We start from the raw sequence: 12,517 nt of genomic DNA on the forward strand, positions 1-12,517 counted from the left end.
CCTCCCCTTCTCACTTTTCTCTCCCCAACTCCCCTTACCTCCCTCCCCCCCCTCCCCCAAGATCCCATTTTTTGCCCGGCAATCTTGTCTACTTCCCCCTCATCTCACAATCTTAGTCGAATTGATAAGACTGGGAGGCCAAGGAATAAGCTGGCTTCCTGGCTTATCTGAAAATGGATTTTTCTGGGAAACACAACCTGTAAGTTATGAGGAAACTAACAGGCGTAAAGGCCTGAGCAAAATGGCTGAGAGAAGCCAAGGAGTCTAAGAACTAATGACGAGGGAAAGCAATGCCTGCCATGCCTCTGACACCTGCGCTTTTCGGAGCTAGTTCCAGCGTAAGTATACTGTTAAACACTAATGCGCCCCTTTGAGTAGTTTTGTTAGTTGAATGGCTCTTTAAAGGGAGGGTGGGATTAAACTAGCACGGAAATGCAATACATTTTCCAAAGATCTCAAATAGCAATTTCTCAGGAGTTGCTGTCCCCCATGTCTGGCCTCTGCTAACTTACAGATCATAAAGGAGTCTGATCTGTAGGCTAGAGCCCAGTCCACTTCAGTGAGACTTTCGGGAAAGCTGACTGTCTAAATTATGCTAGAACTGTAGGCAGATAGTTCTACTGTCAAACATGAATAACCACTTGCTACATGGTGTGTGTGTGTGTGTGTGTGTGTGTGTGTGTGTGTGTGTGTGTGTGTAAGAGAGAGAGTATTCTTGAGCTTATGCATGCTATAGCTCACATGTGGAGGCCACAGGATAGTTTGGGGGAATTGGTTCTTTCCTCCCGCCAGGGATTCAAGAGAGTGAACTCGGGTTGTTAGTTTCTCTTCAAGCACTCTTACCCGCTAAGTAAACTATCTTACCAGCCAGGATAGAGCTTTGCTTGTGCATTAGTTTATCACAGAGTATTCACTTTAATAAGATTTTCCTATTCTGCAAGAGTTATGATAGAAGGAAAAGAAAAAGAATGCAATAACAAAAGGAGTGTTTTCTTCGAAACTTCTATATAAAACATTGCTAATTAGTTTTCTCTGTGTGTGTTTTGTGTGTGTGTATGTGTGTGTGTGTGTGTGTTAGTTACAGGGGTTGTTGCATGAGCACACATCCCTGTAGAGGTCACAAGGAAGCTTTGGATCCCTTGGAGCTGGAGTTGGAGGTGGTTTTGAGCCATCTGATGTGAGTTTTGAGTTTTGAGAATTCTTAACCACTGAGCCATCTTTCCAGCACCCAATAATTTCATTTCTGAAGTTCATTCCAACCCTAGAATATTGTTATGTTCCCATTTCATTGCGAAATCTCAGGGAGAAGACATTGGAGCCCAAGGAAATGCAAGAAGGAGATAAGTGAAGTTTCTGAACTTCCCTTCAAGGATCCTCCAAGTTCGTCTGAGGAGCAATCTGTACCATTCGAGGCATGGAGGAATGTATGTAGCATGACCAGTACTTTGTAGCAAAAAGGACCCGTGTAGTTCATGTAGCCCATGTAGGACATGGTAGGACTGTCCACCAACTAAGAATCTTGAATTGTTACTAAGAGGGAAGCTATTAATGTAAATGGCAGGCTCTAGGAAATTTTCAAGGGAAGTAGGGAGGTGACTGGATTGGATCTATGTTCTGAGTGAAATGATTAAAGGGAATGTGAGGGCAGGCGCAACTGCATACTATCAAAGGATTCAGATTTGTCTGTGGGCTGTGCAGCTCCTTAGTGCTATTTCTAGCTCGTGTAAGACATCATCAAATGGTGCTACAGACCCAGGAACATGCACAGACTGAACGATCTGGAAGCTAAAAACCAGTTGACAGAGAAACTCCCATCCATCTTTAGGGATGATTTGGGAGTGTTGTTAGGTTCTGGTAGAATTAGCTTCCATTTTTGATGGATCCCAATCCTGTATTGACTCCTCATTTCCTACCAAATGCTACTTATGTGCACCTCTGAAATGATTGCTGCTGTTGTTATTGTCAATTCATATCTCTATGAACCTCTTTCCGGAGGCTAGGGGTGGAACTGTGATATTGGAAGCAAGAATCATTTGCTTCTTAAGGCGATTAGTGCAGAGATAACAACTCAGTATCTAGTCATTTCAAAGGACACTGGAAGGAGTCAGCTACACTGGTGCCATTCAGGGGATGTTAAATTATATGAGAAGCCTGAAAATACATTATGATCTAACACCTTTCTTGGAATTTTGGTCCCACAATAGTTACAAGGTACAGAGTATCTTTCTCCCAAGAAAACAATAAAATAAATAGCATTCTTAAAAATCTTAAATTATATCTTGTTTCTAATTTAAACAGAGAGCGTGAGACAATTTTATCATCATTTCTGAGCAGGGGCCAAAACCCAGCCCCTATATTTCCACAGACTTCAGTGCACAATGTGTGAGGAGACACTTTTTCTACTTCTTGCATGACTTTTGCATTTTTTTTATTTTTGAGACTATAATGTAATTATGCCACTTCTCCCCTACTTTTCCTCCCTCCAAGCCTTCCTAGACACATCTTATACTCTGACAAATGCATGAGCTCTCTTTTAACTAATTGTTCTTACATACATATAACCAGCCCATTCTGTATACTGCTACTTACATGTATGTTGTCAGGACTGATCATTTTATATTGCATAGCTGATCGATGTGCTCTTCTCTGGGGAAAGACGATTTCTCTCACTTTCCACATTCCTTCATTGCTTGTAGGTCTTGTAGGCTGAGGCCTTGCTGTCTTTCCCCTGTCCATTTTGCCATGCCTATTGCTGGTGTCCTTCTTCCGGTCATATTAGTCATGTTAGTGAGACTTTATGAATTTAGCTTCTAATATACAGCTATTTATAAACCTTCCATGAGTAGCTCATCCGGTGTTTTGAAAACAATTAGGCTTTCTATCAATATCCTTCAAGTAATTAACAGAGAAGCGTTTGCAACCAAGCCCTCTATAACGTTGCTTAAGGGCATAATAGAGCCATTGATAATGCCTTAAATAAAACAACCACCAGCACACTAGCAGCCTAGACGCAGGTGCCAGCTCTGCCCCGCAGAGTCATCCATCAGGCCTGCTAATAGAACAGCTCCAACAGAATGGTCTCATAAAGAAATGTGAGTTGAGTTCTGATTTTATTCTGCTCAATTAAAGAATCGCTGAAAATTCTGCCCTGCATTTTCGACACATGTTTCCAATTAGTGCTGCAGTGCAGGCCCCTGACTTGATAGAAGCACTGGTGTGTACCTTCAGAACCTCTGCAATGTACTCTTTCATTTTACAAGGTGGCCAAAGTGCAGTCTTAAATATCTTTTTAAACTGTTAACAAAAACCCAGAGGTATAAGCTTAGAAAAGGTGAGGAAAGGGGAACGCAATGTTGTTTGAATTTCCTGCGATAGATTTCCAGAAATGTGTGTGTATTAGGGGGACCTATTTGCCAAAGTCTGCACCGAGCATTTGTAAGCTTGTGTGCAAAAAGTATTAAGGCTCCTGGGACTTGCACTCCAAGGCCATTAGATGGGAACTTACCTCAGGAAATACAACTTACTGTATAGTAAATTTGTTTCATATGACCACTCTCCTCAAAAGGCAATAGAACCCTCCATTCGAGTAAACTGTTTCAGGAGTCTGCAAACTGCTGGGGTACTTGCCTACAGCAGGATCTTCTGAGTAACTGCTTAAAGCTCGCTGAGGTTTTAAGTGACAAAATAAAATGAGTGTCCCAGAATCTGGAACTTTGATGGCATGCTTAGTTTAGGCCATCAAACCCTAGTTTCTGTGAAAATAAAGGAAACTTGCAAGAGGAAAAATTAAGATAAATAAAATGCTTTATGACTCCATTGGATGGTGTGTACTCTCCACAGCTCCAGGAGCACTAGGATGGTTTTCTAACCTGGGTCACGGGAAATCATGATGTTTTCTGTCCTTCAGAAGGGTACCAACCTAACCCTTTATGTGATTAGTTCCTGCATAAAGCAACGAACAAAGCACTTGGTGTCTGGCTTTTATGTTTCCAGATACTGCTCAACTTTGTGTCACTATATTCAAACAAGAGTGCCCATCACAGACAAACAACAACAATAAACTCTGTCCTCTAGACATGCTACAGAATTCTGAAAAAAATGCACTTACTAGTGCAAAGTAAAAGCAAAACTGTAAACAGGTAAAACTGAGTACGTGGGTTGCTTTTTTCTAATTTCAGCTAGAGAAAAGGTCATTGAGGTGGACTTTCTGGGAGCTTCGGTTCAGGCTCTGTGACAGCAGTTATTGGTGCCCTGCTTAGGTTTCATAACTACAACAGTTCTCCATTTACTTTTATTGATTTTATTGAGTTCTACATTTTTCTCTCCTCCCCTCCCCTCCCCTTCAACCCTCTCCCATGGTCGCCATGCTCCCAATTTACTCAGATCTTCTCTTTTTCTACTTTTTCTACTTCCCATGTAGATTAGATATATGTAAGTCTCTCTTAATGTCCTCACTGTTGTTTAAGTCCTCTGGGATTGTGGTTTGTAGCCTGGTTGTCTTTGCTTTATGTTTAAAAACCACCTATGAGTGAGTACATGTGATAATTGTCTTTCTGTGTCTGGGTTATCTCACTCAAAATAATGTTTTCTAGTTCCATCCATTTTCTGGAAAAATTCAAGATGTTGTTATTTTTTCTGCTGTGTAGTACTCCATTGTGTAAATGCACCACACTTTCCTTTCCATTCTTCAGCCGAGAGGCATTTAGGTTGTTTCCAGGTTCTGGCTATGGAAAACAATGCTGCTATGAACATAATTGAGCACATGTCCTTGTGGTATGATTGATTACACTTTGGGTATATACCCAAAAGTGGTATTACTGGGTCTTGAGGAAGGTTGTTTTGATAATTTTCTGAGAAATTACCATAACTGATATCCAAAAGAGCTGTACCATTTTGCACTCCTACCAGCAATGCCCAACATACTCTCCAGCATAAATTGTCATCATTGTTTTTTATCTTGGACATTCTTACCTATGTAAGATGGAATCTCAGAGTTATTTTGATTTGCATTTCTCTGGTGGCTAAGGATGTTGAGCATTTCCTTAAGTCTAAGGTCTTAGAGAGAGCAAAGATACAAGGAACATACCTAAACATAATAAAGGCAATACACAGCAAGACAACAGCCAACATCAAGCTAAATGGAGAGACACAGCAATCCCACTGAAATCAGAGCTAATACAAGATTTTCCACTCTGTCCATATCTATTCAATATATTCTTGAGGTCCTAGCTAGAGCAATAAGACAGCAAAAGGAGATCAAGAGGATACAAATCGGAAAAGAAGCAGTCAAACTCTCACTATTTGCTGATGATATGATAGTTTACATAAGCGACCCCAAAAATTCTTCCAATGAACTTCTATAACTCATAAACACTTTCAATAATGTTCCAGGATACAAGATTAACTTTTAAAAAAATCAGTAGCCCTCCTTTACACAAATGATAAATGGACCGAGAAATAAATCAGAGAAACATCACCCTTCACAATAGCCACAAATAGCATAAAATATCTCAGAGTAACTCTAACCAAACAAGTAAGAGACCTGTATGACAAGAACTTTAAATCTTTGAAGAAAGAAATTGAAGAAGACACCAGAAAATGGAAAGATCTTCCATGCTCTTCAGTAGGTAGAATTAACATAGTAAAAATGGCAAACTTACCAAACGCAATCTAGAGATACAATGCAATGCCCATCAAAATCCCAGAAAAATTCTTCACAGAACTCAGAAGAACAGTACTCAACTTCATATGGAAAAGCAAAACACGCAGGATAACCAAAACAATTATGTACAATAAAAGAACTTCTGGAGGCTTCACAATCCCTGACTTCATACTCTGTTACAGAGCTAAAGTACTGAAAACAGTCTGGTATTGGCATAAAAACAGACAAGAGGACCAAGGGAACTGAATCAAAGACCCAGATATTAATCCATATACCTACAAACACCTGATTTTTGACAAAAAAGCAGAAAAATATAAAATAGAAAAAAGAAAGCATATTTAACAAATGGTGCTGGCATAACTGGATATCAACATGTAGAAAAATGAAAATAGATCCATATATATCACCATGCACAAAACTCAAGTCCAAATGGATCAAAGACCTCAACATAAAACCAGTCTCACTGAACTTCATAGAAGAGAAAGTGGGAAGTACCTTTGAACACATTAGCACAGGAGACCACTTCCTAAATATAACCCCAGTGGCACAGACATTGAGAGAAACAATTAATAAATGGGGCCTCCTGAAACTGAAAATCTTCTGTAAAGCTAAAAACACAATCAATAAGACAAAACGGCAGTCTACAGAATGGGAAAAGATCTTCACCAAGCCCACATCAGGCAGAGGTCTGATCTCTAATATATACAAAGAACTCAAGAAATTGGTCGTTAGAAGAACTAATAATCAAAAAAAAATGGAGTACAGACCTAAACAGAGAACTCTCAACAGAGGAAAAAAAATGGCTGAAAGACAGTTTTCCATTTTGTAGTGAGGGTACCACAAAGTAATTGTCAGCTGCCTGCTGAATCTAAGATTACCTTGATTGCTCAGGTACATGTGTTTATGAGAAGCCATAGAGCAGAGTTGTCCAGTTCTAGTAAATTTTAAGTTTCCTCACTAAAGGCTCTGTTCCTGAATTCTAAAGCCAGCAGACCTACCTTCCATCAATTCCTCTCCTTCCAGTTCCCTCTCTAATGACCCTCTGAAACGTATCCTCAAAAAAATACCTTAAGAGAAGAATTCTGTCTTCACTGGCTCTCTCCACCACTCCACTGACTCTGACTAGGTTGACTTAATTACAGAAGTGGTTTTTCTCCATCTTCAATGAATAACTTAAGATTTAGCATATTGCTAAATTTCCTGACCACGGTGTCAAACTGTGACAGAGGTTTCCATCCCATGATCGGTTGAAATTCACTGCACAGGGGCCACTATTTGTACCACAGTACCAAAGTGTTCTTCATGTCACCATGGTAACATTGTCACATTGGTAAATTCAGTGGCCATACCTAAGTCTCATCCGAGTCATATTACAACACTATGGCAATACCCCTCGTTTCCTAACTGCTGTCTTAGTGATCTTCTCACTACCTTCACAGTTCCCCTCTTTGGCTCTTTTGACTCCCTTGTATGTGTGTTAATACTTGTGAAAGACTCTCTAGTTGGACACAGTTTCTTCTTCTGTACATTGGCCCTTATTGTGGACTAAATTTGTGTAGATATTTAAGGTCATAAGAATGGAGTTCTTGCAATAAACTCCTCAAGTTGTTCCACACGATAGAAACAGGAGGAACATTGCCAAACTCTTTTTTATGAGGCTACAATTACCCCGATACCCAAACCACGTAAAGACATTACTGAGAAAGAACTTCATACCCCTCTAAGAAGAAGAAACTAAAATATGAATGTGATGGCCCAGCCCTGAAATCTCAGCAGTTGAAAGACAATGTCAGGGTTGCTACATGTTTGAAACTAGTCACAGTTAGTTAACAATTTTCAAAAAGGAAAAATTCCTTCACACGTTGTTCTGAACCAGTCTTTCCTATTTTATAAACAGCAATTCCATTTCTCTTGTTCTCTTTGATAATCATTTTACACTTACAATCTACACCTAATATACAGCAGAATACATTTGGAAGCTTTAATTTTTACTAATGTCACAGCTATGTGACGTCAGCATACCATTCACCTGAATGATTGCCAGGAACACCCAGCCAGTCTCCCTGGAACTTGACACATAGTAACAAGTGACCAAACGGATATATGGCACCTTCCTCTCCTCCAGACTCGGCATGACTCCTCTAGCCTTCAAATTCAAGCCACAGTCCCTGTCATGACTTACAAATATCTGGGAGTAACTGGCCTGTACCACCTCACTGACTTCATCTCCATGGCATTGGCTTTCTTCTTTCTGCTCCACGTACACTCAAGCAATCACTGTACCCTCTGTCTTTGTGTGGACCGTGCCTTCTAGTAGGAATGCAAGAATGTTCCTTCCCTTAAATAATTCCTAGTTTTCTATTTTTTATGTTTCTGCTCAATTTCAAAGTTCATGCATCTGAGGCATTCTCTCACCACCCTGTGAACAATGCCCCGTCCTCTCTGCCTATAGCAATACTATTCTCAGTGCCCTGAGTGGTTATTTTTGTGCCATGTATCAGAACTTTGCATTCCAAATGGTGTATTTGTTTTCAACCATCTTTCTCCCCCACATTATAAACATATAATGTTAGAAAAGGGGTTTAGTCTAATCCATTCTCCCCTATAGCCTTTTTCTAGAACAATGTATAGTAGATGTTCAATAATATTTTATTTAATTATTTAGATATGCACCATTATAACTATATAAAATATAAACACATAAAAGACATATGATGTGGTTTATTTATTTCAAGGAAATGTTCTAGAATAAACAATTTACCCTATACAAAATCAAACAAGAAAGAATGAGCAAAAGGGCAGGATCAGACTCTTAGCTTTTATATTGTTTTAGTTTTACACTTCTGTGTGCACATCTTATATATATGCCCCAGCAGGCAAGTATAAGGCTGAAATCATTAATTTCAAAACAAAGCCCCCCACCCTTCAGCCTGTGCGAGTGCGGGTTTCTTCCCTCTACAAACCTTCAGCCTGTGCGAGTGTGGGGTTCTTCCCTCTACAGATCCATCATGCTCATTGTTGATCATGTCGGACAAAACCATCTGGCCAGGGCTTAGGTTTCTGCGCCTCTCAAGGATCACTTCTCTATCATCTTAGACCATGTGATCTTGAAGAGTTGTGCGCAAGCAAAAGTGTCATGCCCCCAAAGGATCTCAAGACTTCTCTCAGCCCATGCTATGATCAAAGCCCAGCTGAGATAGGATTCTGTAAGTTCTCATCTGTTCCCCAATAACCTCTATATTGCTAAGTCCTCTGGCCATTCCATGATCTTCATTGTATTTATACATTAATAGTGATTGTGAGAAAACCCAAAAGGTTAATCATAATGCGAAGGAAGTACTGTTAACTGAAGAAGTGACCGCAGCCAGACCTCTGGAGACTTTCCGGAAACAGGAGGTATGTTACAAGAATCACATGTGTAGATCACAGCACATGGACTTGCATGCCCGTCAATGGAGAATCCTCTAACATGCCTGTTCTTCCAATTCAGGTATCCTCAGACTTCAGGAGTGAGGAAATAGCTTCTCTTGTCCTAAAGCTTACTTTCTGGGCCATCACCATATACTCCTGCCCTTGTCTCTTATTCTGGGAAACCCCTTAATAACAAGACAAATACTACACAAGTTCTTTAAAGGTGCCTTTGAGGTGATTGATATTAAGCTGCACTATTATTCTCGTGTGCACACTTTGCCAGACTGAGCCGATGTCTAACTCAGAGCTACTGGCATAATAATCATGTTGACAAGTTGGAGATTTTAAATGAACATCACGGGCATTTCTACATTTGTGTCCACAAGCTGTCCTGAGGCACAGAGAACTTCTGTGGTACAGCAGTTTCACACAGTTTTAAAAAACACGTCTGCTGGCCCCTGACAGTAAGTTTCTTGTGGACCTTCGGTAGGCAAAGCAGAGCAGAAAAGATGCTGTGCCCGGGGTAGGATGCTCAGGTTCTTCTTACTTTAGTAACAAAATTTGGAAGCCATTGGTGTGATAAAATTATAAGAGAGGACTCACATGCCAAACTCAATTCAAAACCAAATTCTGATTGAGCCTTGGAAAATGCCTTTTACTTCCAAACTCCTGCTCTGTCCCCTCTAAAATGCAGCCAATAATTCCAGGTGACTCTGAGAACCGTGTGAGATAACAAAACAGTGATTTTCCTTGTGTCTGTGCTCAAGGCTCTCTGGGAAAAGTGGGGGGGGGGGGTATTTTGATCTGCTGGCACTTTTGTCTAAGTATAAAACTGTCCTGGGGGAAGGACAGACGCAATGTAATGCCCCAGCAGCAAAGCCTGGTGCTGGTGACTAACCAAGTCCCTTAGGGTTGTAGAACAATCACTTTTTTGTAAGCAGAGTTAAGTCCCTCCCTGCTGTGACTAACTATGACTAACACAGAGAAGGGAGTTGGCCACCCTCTTGTAAGACATGTTGGGAAGTTGACCACACTGGGAAACAGAAATTTCACCACAGATAGGAAGTTTCTGGTCCTTGTAGCTGCTATAGTGTTTCATAAGCGGAGAGAAATTTACTCATTTCTAGGAAACAAAGGGCAACCCATATGGTACCCTAAATGCAAAGTTTCTAGAAACTAGCTTTGCATTCCTAAAGTAAAATTTATTGATTACTGGTGGGGTAAGAGCCTTTAGAAAAGGCAGGTTGTGTTCCTGAGTATGTTGGCAAGGGCAGAGATGTAGAATCTGATATATGATGGTGTGCCAGGAGGTGAAATGAAAGCTCATATCAATAGCAGAAAAAATAGTCCTTATTGACCGCAATATTGGGACTGTTTTGAATTTCTCTCTCTAAACCATTGTGAAGCTATTCCCTGAGGAGTATCAGAAATGTTACTGATAGTGATAAGTATGTAGCCCTGTGCAGGACTTCTTGGAAATACTTTTTTTAGAAGTACTTAAGCTGTTCCTTCTTTTGTAGAAAACCCCCACCTTTCGTAACCTATTGCTCCATATAGTATCCATAGCAATGATCTTGCAAAAACGTGACTTGTGCTGCAAGTGGCGTGTGCCATGAAACACAAAAGGAGGAACAAACCAACAAAGCTGAAAAGCTATTGGGTTTCTTCACTTATATTTTATATGGCTGTACTTGTTATAACCTTGTGTGACTTACAGACCACAAACATGGTCAGGTTGCACAGCCCCTGGCAGAACCCTGAGCAAGTGAAAGCCCCTAAGTTTTATATGAAACTATTCGAAGACTTCCTTTACTTCCCCAAACTTCTCTTGGACCCTCTGGTGACTAGTGCCACCCGAATGCTGGGATTAAAGGCGTGAGCCACCACCGCCCGGCTCTTAGGAGCTTCTTATTTCCCGGAGAAAAAGGAGGTTTCCCCAGAACCAGAGCATCCCTGCTTCTCATATCCTGCATTGTGGGTCACTCGGGCATACTCTCTACTAGAGCTCCTAGGAACACAGAGATCCTTCTTAATTCTTTATTCTGCTGCCTATCTCTAAAGGGCCTGCCTCTATGAGTGGGTTTGCATTTGGAAAGTACCAATCATCTAAGACTGATTCAACAATCTCCTTACCAGGTTAGTCACACCATATTCCTACATGAGTACTTTCCAGCGAGCTGAATGGCACCACCATACTTTTAAAATGCCATGAGCAGGCATTATACCCACTTCTGCTTTCCGATCAGTCTGAAGTCTTTCATTTCTTACCACGTAGCACTTAATTCAATTCTCTCCTTCCCTCCTTTTTTCCCCATTCCTTTGCTTCTTCCTTTTTTCTCTAACACTACTACCATGATTTCCACGTGTCACCTACACTAACAACCCATAACAGTTCTGGTGGAGAGAGAACACAGGGAAAACACCATCCCTATCAAAAGATGCCGTGTAACAGTCTCACTACACGGGACTGGTGTAGCAGCCTCCAGACGCTCTTCATCTACCTTGTCCCATTCCCAACCCTTTCTCCTACCTCAGAAATCTCAACATCTATGCTCTTTAAGGTATCTCCACTCCATTAAACAGTCTAATCTTAAATATGACACAAGGCCTGTCATAGCACAGCGCTCCTCATTGCAGTGATCCTTTCTACTTTCTATTCTCTCCTTTAATCTATCTCTGTGTGTGTGTCCCTCATTCCTCTCTGACACCGAGCCCCTTGCATGAGCTCCTCTGCCTTCCATAGCCTTGTTGACTGTGCTGCCCTGCTCTCTGGCTGACCCCCATTCATCTGACAGGGATCTCTGATGAAGTGTCGCTGTCCCCAGGAAGTTTCCCTCGGCGGTGCCAATCTTAAGTAGGCATTTCTCTTCAGTACTCTCTCAAGACTGTGTTTTGTCAGCCATCACGCTTACTCTATTGCAGCCACATGTTTGCTTCCCTCTCTCGCTCAGTCTAGACTCTCTCAGTTCGTATTTAACCGCAGCCTTCCATTGTCGGTCCATCCACACACAAGCAAATCTTCCTGCGTAAATGAAATGGCATCTCATGGTAACAGAACTAACGAGGCATTAAGGAAAGACAGATCAATGCATGCACACCACTATAAGGGTGAGTGAAAGAGAAGCAACAAACTCCCTCCAGAACATGGTCCACACGATTCAGGTTTATGACACGAAGATTTTCAGTGGTGTAGTGAGGCTGGAAACCAAAGTGAAGTTCATTGAAACTGGTTGTGACATATGTATGTGTAAGAATAAAAGGGGGCCAGATGGTGGTGGCGCACACCTTTAATCCCAGCACTCGAGAGGCAGAGGCAGGCGGATCTCTGTGAGTTAGAGGCCAGCCTGGTCTAGAAGAGCTAGTTTCAGGAAAGAAACCAAAAGTTACGGAGAAACCCTGTCTCAAAATGGAAAAAAAAAAAAGTTACTACTAGAGAAAAACAAT

This window comes from Alexandromys fortis, unplaced genomic scaffold, assembly GCF_014885135.2.
Source record: "Alexandromys fortis isolate MF-2015 unplaced genomic scaffold, M_Fortis_MF-2015_v1.1 scaffold_132, whole genome shotgun sequence".
Classification (NCBI taxonomy): domain Eukaryota; kingdom Metazoa; phylum Chordata; class Mammalia; order Rodentia; family Cricetidae; genus Alexandromys; species Alexandromys fortis.